General features: G+C 48.3%; 1 pseudogene; it reads right to left on the reverse strand.

The window, feature by feature from the left end:
- LOC149299307 (neural-cadherin-like) overlaps positions 1-21,881 on the reverse strand; it is a 36,429-nt pseudogene extending 14,548 nt beyond the window's left edge.
- Between the last annotated feature and the right edge of the window lie 261 nt (positions 21,882-22,142).

The raw sequence follows: 22,142 nt of genomic DNA on the forward strand, positions 1-22,142 counted from the left end.
AGCCCGTCTCTCCATACAATGTTTAAAGGGCTTTAAGGTATAGGAGGAGGTGGCACCTGTGTCCGGATGGATGCTGAATGCAGGAAGAGAGCCCTCGCGATGAACGATCCCGTACTTCACTTGACCGTTGACGCCAACGTCTGCGTCTTTCGCCTCCACCTGCAGCACAGACGTTCCTGGGGGCTGCTTCTCCAGGACTACGGCGTGGTGACGGTACTGGGCACACTGGAAATAACGTTAAATCCACACATTTGTTTTAGGATCCGGCTACATCTTGGAGCCAAGGACAGTTCTAACGCGGCTTTAGTTCGTTGGCATTCAGTAAGGGATTATTCTCCTAAGCGGTTTTCTGGAGTTTGATTTAATGTATGAGGTACCTGATGGAAGACGGGCTTGTTCTGGTTGACGTCATCGACTCTCACGATGACTGTAGTCGTGCTGGTGAGGCTGTGAGGACCCCCCGAAGCGGTGTCATCTGTGGCGGTCACATACAGAACATACTCGGCTCCATGATCGGCTTCGGAAGCAGGTTAGAACCAAGACGGATTATTCCTGTTAAATGGTTTGAGGATAAATCAGTCCCATTGTTACAAATCCTTAACCCAGGGTAAGTGATACCCCCTACTCAACTATTTAGGAACTTCAAGTTATAGTTACTGTGACGGAATTCTGGGGAGGAGGTCGATTTTATCTCGATGGCTAATTTTTTTCTTTATGTAGCAGAATATGCGAGAAATCATCAGGTATCTGTAAAAAGCATCGGTGGCATTGGGGGGGGGGTGTTAGTTATGGATGTATACAAAATATAGCTCTACGTACCTTTCTCGGAATCAATAATAAAGCTCCCTTCTTTATTTCCTTCCGAAATGTTGTAAGTCACATGATCTCCATCTGGATCAAAGGCATGTACGGTGGCAACCAGGGTGTTGGGAGCAGCTTCCTCCGATACAAACGTTCTGTATCTGGAAAACGGAGTACATAATCAAGTTCGTCCGCAGAGAAACGCTGCCAAGAGACCCATTCAATGCTAACCCCTACCCCGAGGCTTGGCCAACACCAAACCTATAGGCCTTCTGAGCCGAAAACTCATCCCAGCCTCACCGGCCCTGGCAAAGAAGTTATAGAATGAAGTCTATGCAGTCGCCTTTCATTTATGGATCGTATTGGGACAAACTCTCGAGCCTTGGTTGGGAGAGACCTGATGAACCGCAATGTATTACAATGTATTAAGTTATGGGAGTGAAGCTACAATATTTTACGCCATAAAGAAAAAAGTAGACTTGCGCATTCGTCTTCGGGCGAACATGAAAACGAGCACGAAGAGGCCGTTTTTTTGTTCGTTCCGAAGACACGCCGAAGAGAATACAGTGCCGGCAAAACGTAGGAGAAGACGAAGACTCACAACCACGAAGAATCGAAGAACCACGAAGATCGTCTTCGTTTTTGCCGCGCAGCCGCCAAAATTTCAAACAGGAGTGAGCTGATCTCGTCTGTCCAATCAGCTCACTCTTGTGACGTCACGCTAAGGGTCTCGTCCAATGCCTGTCCTGCTGTTTTTTGAATTCTGAAGGCGCCTTTATAAGACCAGAGCTTGCCTGAGAGATCCATTCATTTTTCACTGTGACTGCTTTGGCAACACTGCTGTGCTGCATCCGAGCGTTACAGAGAGATTGTTCTGTTCTGTGTGAGACTGGTAAGCCTTAGCCTGCCATTTCTCACAGTGTACTTCATCCTCACTTCAGTGCTACTTAATATAATTAATAATAATAATTTGATTAATTTAATTTTTTTTTAATTTAATTTGTCATCAACTGTAGTGTAAGTGCTGTTGAGTTGACAGTGCACCCGGTGTCTCAGTGGTGCCCTTGCCCTGGGCTGGCACTAGTGCCTACTGCCTGTCCTGCTTAAATAAATTAAATAGAATTTATAAATAATAATTTAATAGAATCTATAATTTAATAGTTCATTATAATATAATATATATATATTTGTCAGTCATATATATATATACTATAGTATACTAGTGTAGAGTGTACTGTAGACATTCATCTACTAGTGTCTAATTTAAAATCAGTAATATTAATTAATATAATTAATAATTGAATTCATTATAAAATTATATATATATTTGTCAGTTATAGTTAGTAATAGTATACTAGTGTAGAGTGTACTGTAGACATTCAAGACATCTACTAGTGTCTAATCTAAAATCAGTAATATCAATAATTCTATAATTCTTATCTTAATAGTTAATTAAATTAGTTAACTATAAATAAAAGTAATAATATTAATTAATTACTACTAGCGTATAGTTCAGCTAATCTTATTAGTACTTTTGCTGCAGCTCTATAGTTTGTGCTTTGTTTTAGCAACAGTAAGAGACCAAGTCAATTTTTCTTAATTAATCTTTCATTTTATTTCATTTGTTTTGCTCACCTCAGTCCATCAGTGAAGTGAACTTGTTGGGCTAGTGAGTGCAGCCGCATAAGTGCTGTGTGTTTTTGTTCAGCAAACAGTGAAGCTGTTTTGCTGTGACATTTTATTTCTAATTATTTTCAAGAAAAATTGACTGTGTGACGAGCTGTACTAAGCAAAGCTTCAAGATACTAGCTGTAGTACTAAAATAATTCTAATCTTCTTTAATCTTAATTTATAATATATTATAAATAATATAACAACATCAATTCTAGCTCATAATCTATAATATAAGTAATTCTAATTCTAAATTCTAATTCATAATCTATATTCTTCTATCTATAATACATAATATATAAGTAAATTATTTCTAATCTATTAATATTATATAACGTAATATTAATTAATAAATCATATACTGAATCTGATTTAACCTCACTTTAGCTTAGTGGGTTTGAGAGCGTCTGCCTAGAGGTAGACTTATAGTAAGGAAATATAGCTTTAGGCTAGCATAGTAGTAGGCTAAGCTCTTAGGCCCGTGTAAATTCAAACTAAAAATAAAATACTGCTAGTTATTAAATAGTTAATCTTGAGTTAATAATTTAAATAACTTTAGCACTTTGGCAGATTGCACACAACAGCACAGTGCAGTAGTGCATAGTTTTACTTTTTAAGCAGTAGCACTGAAGAGAACTTCCTCTAATTTTTTTGTCTTTAATTCATTTTTCCTTTTTTTTTTTTATTTTTTTTTTTTATAGTTTTTTAAACACTACACTACACACACAACACAAAATTTGAAATGGATCCTCCTTTTGGGACTAAGTAGGGACAAGCTCCATCTACCACCACCACCACCATCACCACCACCACCACCACCAGCACCACCACCAGTTCTAAGATGCAGCCTTTGCGTCAGTCTAGTCGGCCAAGTAGGCCAAGCTCTCGCTTATCATTTGGGGAAGCATTGCTTGAAGGATCATCAAGTAAAGAAAAGGCACCAAAAGCAGGCAGTAGTAGTGCGGCTAGGCCCACGAGCTCTATGGTTTTTTACGGAAAGCCTAAAGCACCAGAAGCACGTTCAAAGTTAAAGGGTAGCACAAGTAGTACCAGCCCAGTGACTAAAAAGAAGTGCCTTTTGCCCCAAGCAGCATCTTCCCCATCCACAAGCAGCATGCAAGGTACCAAGCAGAGCCAAATTAGCAGCAAGACTCAGAGGGGTCCCAAACCAAAGCGATCTCATTCCTTTGTAGGGAAAACCACCACCACCCCCACCTCTACCGCCTCTACCACCACTAGTGCTGCGCCTACTGTTCCCACTGGTACCGCCACGCCATGTCCTCCTAGTACCTCTAGCAAGCCACCAAGTCCTTACAAAATTTTTGTAAAGACAGTTAGAGAGAGGACTACACATAGTGGAACTCCACCTAGCGAGGTAGCAGAGGAGCCTGAGACTGAGAGGCCAAGTGCAGAGTCTATTCTTCCTGCTCGCACTACTACTAGTCACGAGTCTCACGACGATATCAGTCTTAGCTCCAGCCTAGCAGGAATTCCATTCGATCTGGCTAATGAAGAGCTAGACTATGAGCCAGAGGAAGTAGAGGAGATGAGTGGTCAGGAATCAGATTCCTCAGGGAGCAGTGTCCAAATGACTAGTGCACAATTTTCCCCTGAGCCTCCACCTTCTCCGCTACGATCATCACCATCACCGCCACCACCAGCAGCAAAATCTAGCAAATCTAAAGCTAAAGCAATTAGCAGTCCCACTATGGCCAGTACTGTTACCACCAGTCCCACCACCACTAGTTCTGCCTCTGTTCATCTACCCCGAGCAGTAGGAGCAGCACCCAAGGCACACTCCAAGGCTATGCGCGCCCCAATTTGGGAGCACTTTGAAAATGTTGAAGAAGGGCGCTATGGAAAGTGCAAACATTGTGGGAAGCTAATAAGCAGAGGGAAAGTGTCTGGCCATTTTACCAGTGCTAGCATGAAGCATCACCTCAGCACTCAACACAACGCTGTGCTATTGGGGAAAGATGCAGAAGTAAAACTTAATGCAGGCAGCATAGCTGGTGGCCGTGGAAAAACCCCAACAGCTTCTTCTTCTGAGCCAATAGCAGCAGCAGCTAGTGCTGGCAGCCAGAGACCAAGGCAGGTTGGAGCACTGCATGTCCAGCCCACCCTGGAATTCCAATCCAAAAGGTCAATGCCCAAACAGCAGGCCAATAAAGTAACGCGACTGATTGGTCAGTTCATTGCTGTTGGAGGGGCATCCTTCTCTATGATCGAAGGGGAGCCTTTCAAACAATTGATGGCGGCTGTGGCTCCACAATATACAGTTCCGTCACGTTCCACTTTCAGCAGGAACATTGTCCCCTCATTGTATCGGTCCTGTGTTGCAGCAGTGAAAGAGGAGCTTTCCAAGGCTGCTGGTCAGTCTGTTCATTTCACTACAGATTTGTGGCGTGCACCTAGCGGCCAGCATGCCTTTCTTTCTTTGACAGCACACTGGTGGCAGCCCGGTGTGTCTAAGGAAGCTGCTGCAGCAGGCTACCGATCTTTCCTTCTCCATGCAGAAGTGATGGATGAAAAGCACACTTCCCAAAATATTCTGCATGCAATGAGGAAAATGTTTAGCCTTTGGGTGGGAGCAGAGGGGGGCACCAATGTTGAAGTTGGTTTTGTGGTAACTGACGGAGGTGCCAATATGGTGAAAGCGCTGCGAGATGGTCATATTGTTGGTGTGCGCTATGCAGCCCACATCATCCACCTTGTAGTGAAGGCAGCAATGTCAGAAGGAACTAATGTGGCAGCAGTAGTTCTGTCCCGCTGCAGAAAGATCGCTGGGCACTTTCACCATAGTGTTAAGGCTAGCCAACTTTTAAGGGAAGAGCAAGAGAGGTCAGGTCTTCCCATACACTGCCTACGTCAGTATGTCAGTACACGGTGGAACTCCACGTTAGACATGCTGGAGAGGATTTTGGAGCAGCAGAGGGCAATCCATAATCTTGCCTCAGAGCACAATATTGGGATTACCTCTCCATTGAATAGGGAGGATTGGACAGTGATCGCCCAGCTAGTGGCAGTCCTTAAACCATTCAGGGATGCCACAGAAAATTTAAGCTCAAACACTGCCAGTCTGGCCCAGGTAAGCCCAGTGTTCTCCCATCTAGGCAGCAAGATGGATGTGTTCCTTGGAAACCGTGAGGCTGTTCAAGGTGGCACTCTACATCCTGACGTAGCAGCCATAGTCAGGAAGCTGAAGGATCTGCTAAAAGTACAGCTAGCGTGTCTTTGCGATCCAAGAATTAAGGGAAAGCTAGCTTTGAAATTTAATGTTCTCAGTAGCTACCGGGAGCAATTGGTCAACAAGGTGCGTGACTGGCAGCGTAAAATGGGAATGCTGTCCGAGGAGGGAAAGGTGCAGGAGGAGGAAGAGATGATGTGGTCTGCTACTCCTAGCAGCAGCAGCAGCAGCAGCAGTGCCACAAGCAGCACAACACAGCTGAGTGGAGCAGCTGCGTTTTGGGAATGAGGCACTTGGGAGTATAGTTGGACCATCTGACAGAGCTAGCAGCAGAAAGGAGAGTAGTGCTGCTGAAATGGTCAAACTTTACCTCTGTGAAGTTCCTTCTGCGCCTAATGTTGATCCTCTTAGCTACTGGGATGAAAAGAAGAGTGTGTGGCCTGCACTCTCATGGGTTGCGCAGCAGCTACTATCATGTCCGCCAACCACAGTTCAAAGTGAGCGCGTGTTTTCTATGACTGGAAACATACTGAGTCCACAGCGCTCACGCATGGCACCTCATCTGATGGAGCAGATTGCCAGCTCTTTGCTTGGAAAGTTCATTTTTTTCTCTGTAATGTTTAAGGTAGTTTCTCCCCCTGGTTGCACTTGCTGCGGTGTGGCAACGCCTGCTACCTCCGCCGGTGTAGCCAATTTACGCTAGGGCCTAGTGTCTGAGTTCTGGAAGTCCGCTCCCAAACGCCAAGGACTGACAGTCTTCGGATGCTTTGCCCTGGGGTGAAACAGGTGAGCGGGTCGTCAATTGCCCACTCATTCACCTTTTTCCCGTTTCCAACGCTGCTGCATGTGGTAGTGCCAGTATCTTCTGCCAGTTCGCTTCCTGGCTGAAATCATGCCTCAAATGTCCCTAATGGAGAGGGTAGTTAATCCCCCAGGTTGCATTTGCTGCGGTGTGGCAATGCCTGCTACCTCCGCCAATGTAGCCAATTTACGCTAGGGCCTTGTGTCTGAGCTCTGGAAGTCCGCTCCCAAACGCCAAGGACTGACAGTGTTTGGATGCTTTGCTCTGGGGTGAAACAGGTAAGTGGGTCGTCAATTGCCCACTCATTCGCCTTTTCCATTTCATTATTTTCCTTCTGATACACAACCAACCAACCAACCAAACATAGCACACACAATAACACAAATAACACAGTGACATAACACATAACACACAACGCACATAACACATACACGTACAATGCACAAATCACAAGGACCTTTCCTCTTGTTATTTGTCCTGGCCTTCACTTCTACACTCACTAGCATTAACGCTATAACTCACACTTCATACTATAACATTTTTTCCATCCACATACCTGCCAACAGACCCAACTTTTTCAGGGACAGTCCTGCTTTTTTCCAGTCCTGTCCCATCTAATTTAGCTATCTAGGTATGCAAATACACGTTGGTAGTTATAGCTCGGTAGGTAGCACTAGTATAAACATTAAATAAATATAATAAAGTACTAAATAATAAATCTAACTTTAAAATACATTTAAATAAACCCCTAATTTTTTTCTTAAAACCCATTAAAATTAAAATTAAATTATTATTTAGACATAATACATCTTTAACCAAACCAGTGCACTGCTACTAATCTTAAACATAAGATTAACCCTAAGCTATTTTTTAGTTCTTGTCCAACACACCCAAGATTTTGGTGGACAGTCCTGCTTTTTTCCAGTCCTGTCCAGTAAAAGTTGGGTTGTTGCAAAGTATGCCATTGTGAATAGGTAGCAAATGTTAGGCATGTATTACAAGTGGTCCAAAATCAATTTAAAAATGTAAAATAATCCCTATTCTTTTATTAAACATCTATGGATGTGTGATTGTGTATGATAAACGGAGGCCAAGTTCCTTGGAGCATTTGTCTCTAGGTCATTTTGTGTACAGTACACCTCAGTACGTGTGTGCAACTCTATTGGTCGTTTCTGCAGGGGGCTGGCCTGCCATCAACGAATGAAGTGCGTTCTGCAATTCACTCGATGCCAGACCAGCCCCCTGCCGAAACGACCAATAGAGTTGCACACACGTTCCTTCACGGCAGCTGCTGCTGCTCTGATGTGTTGTTAACCCCGTTATTAACCCCTGCTAGGCAACAGGGAAGGAAACGAAGATTAAACGAGCACGAAGAATGTCCGCGAATATTCGCCCGAAGAGAAGACAGGAGCGGGCGAATATTCGCGGAATACGAAGGTTTTTTTTCCCCCGAAGACGAGCACGAACCTGGTGCCCAAGTCTAGAAACAAGACCGAACCGTGACCTTCTCCCCGGCAGAGACGTAATAGACGTTCTACGCCCGGCTTTAAAATGTATCGCGCTCCAAAGAATCGCAGCAGTTACAGACATGTCATCGTTAATAATAGGTTAAAAAAGAAAAAACTAAATTGCATGAATTTGTGCAAGCGGAAGAAATATGAAATGAGAAAACCCTGAATGAGAAAAAAGGGTAACCAACGGCCATTACGCCGAGACGTCTGCTCTGTCCGGATCACACGGCTGCAAATTGAAGGAGACTGGAGAGGAGATTATTTGTGAATCCCTCGTTTAATGCACCAGGCTGGAGGGACGCTAACGCCGCTCGACAACACATTATAGCCCAAGGCCCTGGTCTTTGCCTCTGGTCTAACGAGCAAATAGATTTTAGCTTTGACAGTTTTAAAGCTAAGTGACTTCGCGGGAAGGTCTCGCAAGACAAAGGAGGCTTTAAAGAATAAAAGTAGGGCAACAATGTATCAGTTACAGAAGGTGCAAGTTTGTGATGGGGGAGAAGAAGGGAGAGAAGAAAGGATTCCGGCAATACACCGAGATGCGTTAATGGACAAAACAAAACAAACTTTGGCCCCTCGAGACTCCTCTCTTTAAACGACCATCTCACGCTCATTAAACTGACTAATGGACCTGCAATCATTCTGACAATCAGGGCTATACACGGCACCCCGGGTAGAGCGAGTGCAACATACAGGACAACAGAAACGGCATTTCATACGCCTCGCGGAGCGCGTGCACCATCACCCCGGCCTGCGGGGGGCAGTATAGAGTGGCTGTTAATTACCTGACAACACTATCCCTCTTCTAAAATGATCACCTAGCATTGTATTGCCCTCCCCTTTGGAAGCGAAGCTTAGAAAATTGCCCAAAGTTTAACCTTTGGGAAAGATTGCCCAAAACTCTCAAGTTTGAATCTGTTTTGGATCCATTACTTCCACGCTGTGAAGGGGAAAGGTTTGCCACCTACATGTCGGCCCTACCCTAACTAAGAAGAGTCTCGTGAGCTGCACCTACGTGGTTTGAGAGAACTCCGGAGCTTCATCGTTCACGTTGGAGACACGGATGCGGACGGTGGCTGTCCCGGTGTTTGGGTCTTCTCCGTGGTCTATCGCCAGAACCACAAACTCGTAAAGATGGTTGGGCCTCTCGTAATCCAACTCCTGGACGGGGCTTATAACGCCCTCCCCGGAGATGCCAAAATCGGGGCTCAAAGAATAATAAGAAACCTCGCCATTCAAACCGGAGTCTCAGTCGGTGGCTGTCACTGGTTATAAGCAAACACAAGAACAATAAGCATGCGCGGCGCTCTGATACACCATATCATTACACATCAATACAGCTGGCAATACAGCCCTATAGTAGGACAGCCGTACGGTTTGGGGGATTACGGCTGTAATTGAGTCTGCTGCTGATCGCTCGACGTTCACTTTCTTTATTCCCAGATATCACTGGGTGAAAATTATTTTGAAGCCTTAAAGGGAAAATGACATTTTACCCAATACATTTATACACTTATACACACACACACACATACACACGCACACATACATACATACACACGCACACATACATACATATACACACATACACACATACATACATATACACACACACATACATCCATATACATATACACACATACATCCATATACACACATACACACACACATACATCCATATATATATACACACACACATTCATACATATACACGCACACATACATACATAAATATATATACACACATACATACACACACACACACACATACATAAATATATATACACATACATACACACATACATACATACACACACACGCACGCACACAAATATATATACACACATACACATACACACAAACACACATACATACATAAACACACATACATAAACACACACATATACATACTCTGCTAATTCCACTTCTAGAAGTAGGAGCATTATAGAAATAGAGCACCGAGTATCTCACCGCATGGGTGACATCTTTCAGACTGATGCAGGAAGCTATATTATACTATATATTATACCATATATAATACTATATATTATACCATATACTATACTATATATTATACCATATATAATACTATATAATTATATTATACCATATATAATACTATATAATTATATTATACTATATATTATACCATATACTATACTATATATTATACCATATATTATACTATATATTATACCATATACTATACTATATATTATACCATATATAATACTATATACTATATATTATACCATATACTATATATTATACCATATACTATACTATATATTATACCATATATAATACTATATAATTATATTATACTATATATTATACCATATACTATACTATATTATACTATAGAAATATGACAAAGTCTTAAAAAATGAAAGTTTTCCAGTCCCAGAACGGAGAAGAGTCAGTCTCGGTTTCTTAACGAATAATAAAATTCTACCTCTTCGGTAATTAACAAATAGATCCTCTTCTCAGCCGCTATCTCCTAATATACCAAGAAGTGAGAGTTATCACCTGAAAAGTGCATTCTATCTCGTGGGGCGTACGGGTAGAGAGCTATAAGACCCCCCCACGCCAGCAAGGACTATCACATTAATCTTGTAAGAGAGCGGCTGCCGCAGGCACTGTTTCAGGTACGTTATCCTTGCTATGGATTCGCTGCTGAAATTCTGGCTTGCAGTCATTAATATCTGTGATTCCAACCGCCACCTGCAAGATATTCAATGAGAAAAATATTCAATCTGCATAACATAGCAACGCACCCAAATGTATACCATGCGCGCGGAGACATCTCAAGCCACTAAACGTCTCCTGCCGGGGTGCGTTCTCCCCAAACGCGTGCGTAAGCGCTGCACGTCCCGGCACACGAGCGGACATCTTTCTGATGCATAAATTCCACTATTTTATCTCCTTTTGGGCTAGAAAGAGTCTCCCACCATCTGTGCAGGCATTAGCGAGCCTCTCTGTGCAGCACTTTAATTAAAATATATAGGAACATTATGGAAGAACATTATAGGAGCTCTGTTTCCTGATCTCGTACTTCATTGAAACATAATGACTACCTGGCTACGAATGTATGAGATATGGGGCAACACAACAGCGTACATTGTGGCATATACAGAGAAATACTCCTAGACCCCGTTCGCCGTCTGTCGGGCTACCTGCACGGTGCTCTTCAGGCCCGTCGGCTTTTCGGTAGCGGTAACTCCCAGTAGAAACTGGTGCGGGTCACTCTCCAAATCTACACCTGATGAGCGTCACCTCGCCAGTGATCCGGTCCACGGAGAACAAGCTTTGGGGATCTGCGACCATGCTGTAGCTCAGGGGATTACTTTGATGCGATATCGCGGATACGGTCACCAACCTAGAACATGGAGGACAGGTCAATCCATCGCGGGCAGCGGCTCCAAAACCAAAGAGACCGTTGAATGGCGACTTACGTGCTTCCCGGGGCAGCGCTTTCTGGAACGTGTACGGTGTACGAAGCTTGTTTAAATTGTGGGGGTCTGACACCGGCGATCACAGACACGACAGCCGGGGAACCTCTCATCCCAAGCTTATCAGCGGCCTGCACGTTGAGCAGATACTCCTGACCTTCCCTGTAGACTCTGGTTAGTTGTCTGTATCCAACCTGTGCTGCGGTCAACGACAAATCTGTCTTCTCCACCTGGAAAGCCAACAGATGTCATAAAACTGTACATCGAGAGCAAACCTTCAAGCAAGAACACTCTCGCCCCAATGCCAAGTTAAAAGCTCTACAGGGGGCTTGCAGAAAAGGTTCTGGGATACCCACCAGAAATGGCACACATCTGAGAGAGAAACGCGTCGGGATCATATACATTGTGCATTTCGTATGCTGTTTCTGGAATTATTACCTTCCAATAAGAAATACTCCACTTCTCCGCTCATGCCTTCGTCTTTATCCATAGCATGTAGCTTATACACGCGTGTTCCCGGGCCGGCAGAAGGTAACACCGCAGCCAGGAAAGGCGAGGGCTCCATTGTCTGGGCTCTGGTCATTAACGTCCACCATGGTCAGCTCCAGGTGAACGAGGTACAGAGCCGCTCCTGGCGGAGTTCCGAAGGGACGCTAGGCCGGTATTCCTAGAATACCGGCCTAGCGTCTCCAGTCATTGCCCTGGCCCTGAAGGCTTCTTTATTCAAACATCAGGTGTTGTAGAGCAGCTAATTATAAGCTTGTACCATTCAAGTGATTTAACCCACCCAAGCAGTTAAAATCTTTTTTTAAAGATTAATGTGCACTCTGCACTGAAAAGCAGTCCCTACTAACGGGATAGGTTGTGTGTATGCACATGGGTTAATCCATGGTAACAGTATCCAGTCCCCAGAAGTGCCAAATGATTTAAATGCCCCCCCAAAGCAATTATTATTATTGTTGTTCACGAGAGCAGACAAGCGGTGTGCGGGGACCCGAGGCGTGCTGCGCTCAGACAGGCGCCTTCCGCCTATGGCTCCGGCTACATACATCTAGAAAATCACATTGCCCCCGGGCCACCACGAGCTACGGATCCAGCCGTCCTTTCCCTTTTAAATGAGCCTGCGCAAACGTCTCCAGCGGAAAATCACACCGCGGGCGATGCGGGGGGTTAGGGGCTCTGACAAGGGCCACACAATCTGATGTATGGGGTTAGGGGCTCTGACAAGGGCCACACAATCTGATGCGTGGGGTTAGGGGCTCTGACAAGGGCCACACAATGTGCTGTCTCTGCGTCTGGGGCGATCCCGCGACACGTTATAGTTCAGGATGGTATGAAGTATCTGGTAAACCGGGTGAGGGTCTAACATGAGACAAAGTCAATGCACCGGGAATCTCTTCCTAGAGGGTTTCCGGACCTCTCTTGATTCGCCTTCGTTAGGATATCTGCTTCCACCAACCTGAGAAAGGACGGTCAGCTGAACAATGACCTGCGCGAGACACGCTGCTAGCGACCATATAAAAGAAAATGTTAGTATCTTCATTCTCTCAGCGAGGTCTTATGCTGGTCTGGATGAACCCGGACATATAGCGCATGAGCCCGGACGTATAGCGCATGAGCCAGAACCCAGACAGAGAGAAGGGAGAAAGAGAGAGACAGAGAGAAAGGGGGAGACAGAGAGAAAGGGGGAAACCAGAGTTACGAATGGACCCCTTACCGGTGCCGTGCAGCACTCTCTGTCCAGGGTCCTGAAGGGGGTCACGGCGCCGGTCTCCCAGTTCACCCCAATGGGACAGCCCCCAGGGGAGACTGGCTGGAATGAGGAGCCATTGAGTTCTCCAGGTTCCAGGGCGCTCACAGCAGAGCCCGGGGCGGCGTCTTCTGCTATGGAGATGGCATAGAACGCCTGGGGCACGGGGGATGCCCTCTTCCGCCTGAAGATGCCCGGAGATGCCTCCTCTTTACTGGGCACCGAAAACGTCTTGGCCCTGGGGCAGATCCGCAGCTGTAGAGGGGCGCTGCGCAGCGGGGGCTGGCCATGGTCCCGGGCATACACTGTCAGGTTGAGGGGCTTCTTGACGTTGAGAAGGGACCCCACCAGGACCACCTGGCCGGTCTTCGGGACGATGAAGAAGTAGTCGCTGGTGGGCTCGGCTAAGTACACCAGCTCGGCGTTGGTACCTTGATCCGGATCGTGGGCAAAGACTCTGAACACCACGGACCTCAGCCCCGCCGTCTCATCCAGGCTGATCGTGGAGCGGTTTACGGGGGCAAACCGGGGGGCATTATCATTCTCATCCAACACGTGCACGGTGAGCACGGCCAGCTCGCTGACAGTATGCCCCGGAGAGGAGCACCGCTGGCAGCACAGCCCCAGTCTGAACTCATACCGGGAGCTCTCCTCCCTGTCCAGCACCTGGGTGGTCTTCAGAGACAGCTGGGCATACCTGTGGTGGAAATAGACTTCAAACAGAGAACCCCTGTTACCCCGGAGCACCAAGGCTGGGGGCTGATCCTGTTCAGGGGGATGTTTAACCCATTCACTTTAGTCCCTATGGGCCAGTTCTCCCGCACCGACCCAGAGAAGACAGGTCTTCTGAGTTTAGGTCCTTCATCAGTCCAGGTGGCCAGAGACACCAGAGCGCACCTGGAAAGGAGGATGCAGAGCAGGCAGCCCCTGAGCCGGGTCCTCATCACCCCCAGCAGGCTAGGAAAAGGGGATTAAATGGGAACGAGAAGATACAGCGTATCAAAACCCAGCAACATCTGCGATCCTCCTGAAGCTGAAGGCAGTTTGATGCAGAAAGCCAGAGATTTGGTCAAGTTGGAGGCGTTTAGGGCACCCCCTATGGGTGGAGGAGGAGACCTTCAGCCCGCTCTCTGTGTGGCAGAGACATCAAGGGGTCTGCTAGGATGTGATGGGAAGGGAGAGGAGGGGGCATTTCAGTTACCAAAACAAGCCTTTGATATACTAAGCGATGCGTGAGACGGGGCACGAAGAACGTTCAGAATTACCGTAGAACAAGGCAAAGAACGGCGGAATTGAGATTCATCCTGTAATTAAATCAGTGAGCTTTCCATTGGGGACAATATACGATGTGTTAACTCTCGGTGTGCCAGAGCCGGTCTTTCTTTTTGCCACTTGGGTAAACAAGGTTAAATCGGAGAATGTCCCCCTTTCTCTATATTTACGCGTATCAGTGATATTATCGCACGTCCTCAAACCAGAAAGTCATCAAAAATTTGAGGGGGGGGAGACCTAAAAAAATACCCATCCAAAAAAAAAAGATATTTTTCTGCCTGTAACGTAAAAAAGGGAACTTGAGGCGTTTTCTTTCGTTCTAGAACGTTTTTAAAATGTTACACGTCAGGTTTTTTTTCTTTAAGACCATTTTTTCCCCCCCAGTAACATTTTTATTCTTCAAGTGACCTTTGGAAACATTAGTAGATATTTCTACGCAGAAACCTAATGGACACAACATTTTTTTCATTAAAGTTATGAAAGGAAAGATCTGGAGGCCGGCTCTTAAAACTGTCAGTGTGACCGATTCCAAGGAAGAGTGACAAAGCCCATCTGCTTCTATAGGAGCTTAACAAGATCTGCGAGCGTTCGACTAAATAATGTGTGGCAAACGTAATTACTCGTAGAGCCGTAAGCCGCTTACGATGTCATTTGTACGATGCAGTCTTTGGTGTATGATACCCCGGGGAGTTATTCTCAAGTACTATTTATTGAGGTGCATTACAGTTTATTACCTCTCCGGATGGGCTACACATTGAGATTGGCTGCCGGCTTTTAGACCACAAATCAGGCTTTAGATAACCCTCATCTTTCCTCTGCGTGCAAATAGATCCGATGATATCTACGGCAATGAAATCTACAATCCCACTCGGCGAGGTCAACGTGGGGTATCCATAAAGACCTCAGAGCTCATGCAAACTCAAGCAGAACTGTCCGTCATCAACCATCCTCTTTGTAAAGCTCATAACTGCTGCAGATCCTGAGAAACCCGACTTGTAGTCCACAGCCGCCATCAACCTCTTAGCTTCCAAAGAAGATCTGCAGCAGCTGTAGGGTTTGTCTGGTACATCATTACAAACTCAACAGCCAGCAGGATAAATGCTTTAGAACCCAACATGTATGCGGTGGAACAATAGGAACCCTTAAGAACCCAAACTTGTAGCCCACTGCTGCCATCAACCTCTTAGCTTCCAAAGAAGATCTGCAGCAGCTGTAGGGTTTGTCTACATCATTCACATAATCTCACCAGCCAACAGGCTAGATGCTGTAGGACAATAGGAACCATTTGAAACCCAACTTGTACCCTATTGCTGCCATCAACATGTTAGCTTCTAAAGAAGATCTGCAGCAGCTGTAGGGGTTGTCTGGTTTGTGTTACCCATCACAATGTCATCGCTATGAGACTGGTGGGAACCCTTAAGAACCCAACTTGTACCCTACTGCTGCCATCGACACCTTAGCTTCCAAATAAGATCTACAGCACCCATAGGGTTTGTCTGCATCATTCACGCAGTCTTACCAGCCAACAGACTAAATGCTTTAGAACAATAGGAACTCTTTAGAACCCTACAGCTGCCATCGACAACTTAGCTTCCAAAGAAGATCCGCAGCAGCCATAGGGTTTGTCTATTTTTCTTTGTACATCATCACAACCCCAGCGGCCAACAGGTTCCAGCACACTGGCTCTTGCTCTGTACCATTAAGATCACACAGGCTGATGAATGGTTCTCCGGGGCAAGTTTTGTGTTTTTTGGAGTGGGTTTCTGACTTTGCACATCTGAGGGCATCTCTGAAACCGAAGCAGTATTTCTGTAACTCATTATATGAATCTTAGACAATTGGCAACAGATAACAGCAGAAATAGGAGTTCATTTATTTATTCTCATTGTGACGGAGAGAACATAAAAATAATCTTAACTATTAGACTATGCAAATAGAACAGGGAAGCCGTAGCCAAAAATATGTTGCTATCCCCAGGGTATCGTTGCTACAAAGTGACTTTTATTACTACGGGGACAATTTAATGTAAACTTTACGCCATTAATACTAATCAGAGAGAAGGCGCAGAGCATACACCGTGAGGATCTGTACTTCATGCAGAAGGCTAATGCACATAAAAAATCCCCATATATTCAAGTGAACTGAGGAATTAGATGGTAGGGGGCTAAAGGAATCCAAAATTACATTTAAAGTTCTAGGGAACCATTAAGGAGGAATTGATGATTACGGGTGGAGAATGGGTTTGTCGCGTTTAAATGCGAGTAGGTCGCTAATCTATTATGGTGAGGGCAGCAGGGAAGCAGGTCTCGAGCTGGAGCATCATTGGAGTATGATCCATGAAGTAAGCAGGCGCGTTCCACTGCTGCCAAGTACATAGTTTGTTGTTTAATGGCTCTCCTAAAGTCAATGGAAACGGCTCTCATAGACAGTTTACTATCGAGCAGGGAGAAGAGCATCAGAGACAATCATCAACGCATGGATGGCCTGTAGCCTAATTTAGGACCCTCTTGGATACCCCTGGCTACCCGTCAGTTGTTTATGCGACATACTATCTTGTTACATTTGGGAACGGGATGTGAAATGTTACTCTAAATACTTTCAGAGATGGACCAGCTCAGGCTCACATACAGCAAATACTGAAACCAAGAGAAATGGGTCTCGGATTCATCTGCTATAGAATCACATGCAAGCGCAATCACCAAGAAACACCACCTTCCGGCGCAATCACCAAGAAACACCACCTTCCAGCGCAATCACCAAGAAACAACACCTTCCAGCACAATCACCAAGAAACACCACCTTCCAGCGTAATCACCAAGAAGCGCCACCTTCCAGCGTAATCACCAAGAACCGCCACCTTCCAGCGCAATCACCAAGAAACACCACCTTCCAGCTCAATCACCAAGGAGCGCAATCACCAAGAAACACCACCTTCCAGCGCAATCACCAAGAAGCGCCACCTTCCAGCGTAATCACCAAGAAGCGCCACCTTCCAGCGCAATCACCAAGAAGCGCCACCTTCCAGCGTAATCACCAAGAACCGCCACCTTCCAGCGCAATCACCAAGAAGCGCCACCTTCCAGCGCAATCACCAAGAAGCGCCACCTACCTTCCAGCGCAATCACCAAGAAACACCAACTTCCAGCGCAATCACCAAGGAGCGCAATCACCAAGGAGCGCAATCACCAAGGAGCGCAATCACCAAGGAGCGCAATCACCAAGAAGCGCCACCTTCCAGCGCAATCACCAAGAAGCGCCACCTTCCAGCGCAATCACCAAGTAGTGCCACCTTCCAGTGCAATCACCAAGAAACGCCACCTTCCAGTGCAATCACCAAGAAACACCACCTCCCAGCGCAATCACCAAGAAGCACCACCTTCCAGCGCAATCACCAAGAAGCGCCACCTTCCAGCGCAATCACCAAGAAGCACCAAATTCCAGCGCAATCACCAAGAAGCACCAAATTCCAGCGCAATCACCAAGAAGCGCCACCTTCCAGCGCAATCACCAAGTGCCACCTTCCAGCGCAATCACCAATAAGCACCACCTTCCAGCGCAATCACCAAGAAGCGCCACCTACCTTCCAGCGTAATCACCAAGAAGCGCCACCTACCTTCCAGCGCAATCACCAAGAAACACCACCTTCCAGCGCAATCACCAAGGAGCGCAATCACCAAGAAGCGCCACCTTCCAGCGCAATCAACATACAGCAAATACTGAAACCAAGAGAAATGGGTGTCGGATTCATCTGCTATAGAATCACATGCAAGCGCAATCTCCAAAAATCCCCACCTTCTGGCGCAATCACCAAGAAACACCACCTTCCAGCACAATCACCAAGAAACACCACCTTCCAGCGTAATCACCAAGAAGCGCCACCTTCCAGCGTAATCACCAAGAACCGCCACCTTCCAGCGCAATCACCAAGAAGCGCCACCTTCCAGCGCAATCACCAAGCACCACCTTCTAGCGTAATCACCAAGAAGCGCCACCTTCCAGCGCAATCACCAAGCGCCACCTTCTAGCGTAATCACCAAGAAGCGCCACCTTCCAGCGCAATCACCAAGAAGCGCCACCTTCCAGCGCAATCACCAAGAAGCGCCACCTACCTTCCAGCGTAATCACCAAGAAGCGCCACCTACCTTCCAGCGCAATCACCAAGAAACACCACCTTCCAGCGCAATCACCAAGGAGCGCAATCACCAAGAAGCGCCACCTTCCAGCGCAATCACCAAGAAGCGCCACCTTCCAGCGCAATCACCAAGTGCCACCTTCCAATGCAATCACCAAGAAACGCCACCTTCCAGTGCAATCACCAAGAAACACCACCTTCCAGCGCAATCACCAAGAAGCACCACCTTCCAGCGCAATCACCAAGAAGCGCCACCTTCCAGCGCAATCACCAAGAAGCGCCACCTCCCAGCGCAATCACCAAGAAGCGCCACCTTCCAGCGCAATCACCAAGCGCCACCTTCCAGCGCAATCACCAAGAAGCGCCACCTTTCAGCAGAATCACCAAGTGCCACCTTCCAGCGCAATCACCAAGAAGCACCACCTTCCAGCGCAATCACCAAGAAGCGCCACCTACCTTCCAGCGTAATCACCAAGAAGCGCCACCTACCTTCCAGCGCAATCACCAAGAAACACCACCTTCCAGCGCAATAACCAAGGAGCGCAATCACCAAGAAGCGCCACCTTCCAGCGCAATCACCAAGAAGCGCCACCTTCCAGCGCAATCACCAAGAAACGCCACCTTCCAGTGCAATCACCAAGAAACACCACCTTCCAGTGCAATCACCAAGAAGCGCCACCTTCCAGCGCAATCACCAAGAAGCGCCACCTTCCAGCGCAATCACCAAGAAGCGCCACCTTCCAGCGCAATCACCAAGAAGCGCCACCTTTCAGCAGAATCACCAAGAAGTGCCACCTTCCAGCGCAATCACCAAGAAGCACCACCTTCCAGCGCAATCACCAAGTAGCGCCACCTTACAGGAAAATCACCAAGAAGCACCACCTTCCAGTGCAATCACCAAGAAGCGCCACCTTCCAGCACAATCACCAAGAAGCGCCACCTTCCAGCGCAATCACCAAGAAGCGCCACCTTCCAGCGCAATCACCAAGAAGCACCACCTTCCAGCGCAATCACCAAGAAGCGCCACCTTCCAGCGCAATCACCAAGAAGCGCCACCTTCCAGCACAATCACCAAGAAGCGCCACCTTCCAGCGCAATCACCAAGAAGCGCCACCTTCCAGCGCAATCACCAAGAAGCACCACCTTCCAGCGCAATCACCAAGTAGCGCCACCTTACAGGAAAATCACCAAGAAGCACCACCTTCCAGTGCAATCACCAAGAAGCGCCACCTTCCAGCATAATCACCAAGAAGCGCCACCTTCCAGCGCAATCTCCAAGAAGCGGCACCTTCCAGCGCAATCTCCAAGAAGCGCCACCTTCCAGTGCAATGACCAAGAAGCGCCACCTTCTAGCGTAATCACCAAGAAGCACCACCTTCCAGCGCAATCACCAAGCGCCACCTTCCAGCGCAATGACCAAGAAGCGCCACCTTCTAGCGCAATCACCAAGAAGCGCCACCTTCCAGCGCAATCACCAAGAAGCGCCACCTTCCAGCGCAATCACCAAGAAGCGCCACCTTCCAGCGCAATCACCAAGAAGCGCCACCTTCCAGTGCAATCACCAAGAAGCGCCACCTTCCAGCGCAATCACCAAGAAGCGCCACCTTCCAGCGCAATCACCAAGAAGCGCCAATCGCAGACAGCAATGTCACAAATTCACCCAAACAAGAAAAGGAAAACCCTAACTTTGTATCTACAGACATCCCAATTATGGAGGTTAATACAGTGCGTGAAATTTAACATGCACGTCAAAGGCGTTCTGCTACCCAGAACATGAGGCTTGGAACGTAGAATGACTACGTAGCTCTTATCTGTCTCTATCATCTGCAATTATTGTTTGGGCTGGCCTCATAAAGATGATGTCATCAATCGCGCTTAAAGATATGTATGCAAAAACCATTACCCATAAATAAGGATCCCTGCTGTGTGTATTCTGCGGCTAACGTCTAACAAGATAACAATCGGTAACGTCCTCTGCGATGACACATAAGGGTTTCCAAAACTAGTAACTTGATTGTATTAAACATGAGCCAGGATCGACCGGCCACATATGGATCCACCGGCAATGTGCACCACAGAACGTTCACAACTCTTTGAATCCATCCCAGATTCCAGACCATGCGGAACACCACGTGGTACGGAAGAGAGGGGCACTGGGTGCTGAGCTAACCAGGCGCCCATTCTATTCCACTCTGCTTCAGATGGGGGGAAAAGCCGAAGGGAATGCCACCCAACACCTGAACCTCCTTTCCGAGAGCGACCTATCAGTTCTCAAACACCATCCAGTCCCAGGCTGAGCTCTCTCGCCCCCAGGTGCTCTTTAGAGATCCAGGACTGGTCTGCAGGTAGGCACGCAGGGGCAGCAGGTCCATGGGCAACGGGTACGCGCGCAGGCGTGCAGGGGCAGCAGGTCAAAAGGTAGGCGCGCAGCGGGCCCATGGGCAGCGGGTAGGCGCGCAGCGGGTAGGCGCGCAGCGGGTAGGCGCACAGGAGCAGCGGGTCCATGGACAGCGGGTAGGCGCGCAGGGGCAGCGGGTAGGCGCGCAGGGGCAGCGGGTAGGCGCGCAGGGGCAGCGGGTCCATGGGCAGCGGGTAGGCACGCAGGGGCAGCGGGTCCATGGGCAGCGGGTAGGCGCGCAGGGGCAGCGGGTCCATGGGCAGCGGGTAGGCGCGCAGGGGCAGCGGGTCCATGGGCAGCGGGTAGGCGCGCAGGGGCAGCGGGTCCATGGGCAGCGGGTAGGCGCGCAGGGGCAGCGGCCCTGCAGGCAGCTGAACCGCGCGCAGGGGGAGCGGGTCGGCGCGCAGGGGCAGCGGGTCCATGGGCAGCGGGTAGGCGCGCAGGGGCAGCGGGTCCATGGGCAGCGGGTAGGCGCGCAGGGGCAGCGGCCCTGCAGGCAGCTGAACCGCGCGCAGGGGGAGCGGGTCGGCGCGCAGGGGCAGCGGCCCTGGGGGCGGGGGCAGGGGCAGCGGGTCCGCGGGCAGGGGCAGCGGGTCCGCGGGCAGGGGGTCCGCGGGCAGGGGCAGCAGGGGCAGCGGGTCCGCCGGCCGGCGCGCGGGGGCAGCGGGTCCGCCGGCCGGCGCGCGGGGGCAGCGGGTCCGCCGGCCGGCGCGCGGGGGCAGCGGGTCCGCCGGCCGGCGCGCGGGGGCAGCGGGTCCGCCGGTCGGCGCGCGGGGGCAGCGGGTCCAATAGGCAGCGGGTAGGCGCGCATTTATGTGCACCGGACACACGGCCCCCGGTATGCGCACGTACGTGAACCAGAAGCACGGGACCGGGTACGCGCACAAGTCCACTGCACGCTCCATGGCACGTGTAAGCTTCCAGGCACAGGGGATATGCTTGTTAAGTGGCACCGGGTACACATAAGGTATACGCACGTTCCATCGCTCAGGCACGGCACTGGGATGTCCCTGGGTCCATGGCACCGGGCATACGCACGCAGGTGCACTGAAACACGGCACGTTCCATGGCACCGGGCACACATAGGATATAAGCCTGTTCCGAGGCATGTATGTGCCCTGGATACACGGCACCGGGTATGCTAACTCGTGTGCACAGGATACACG

The sequence above is a fragment of the Sceloporus occidentalis genome, unplaced genomic scaffold, assembly GCF_023333645.1.
Source record: "Sceloporus occidentalis isolate IW3139 unplaced genomic scaffold, rSceOcc1.0.p SCAF_29, whole genome shotgun sequence".
NCBI lineage: Eukaryota > Metazoa > Chordata > Lepidosauria > Squamata > Phrynosomatidae > Sceloporus > Sceloporus occidentalis.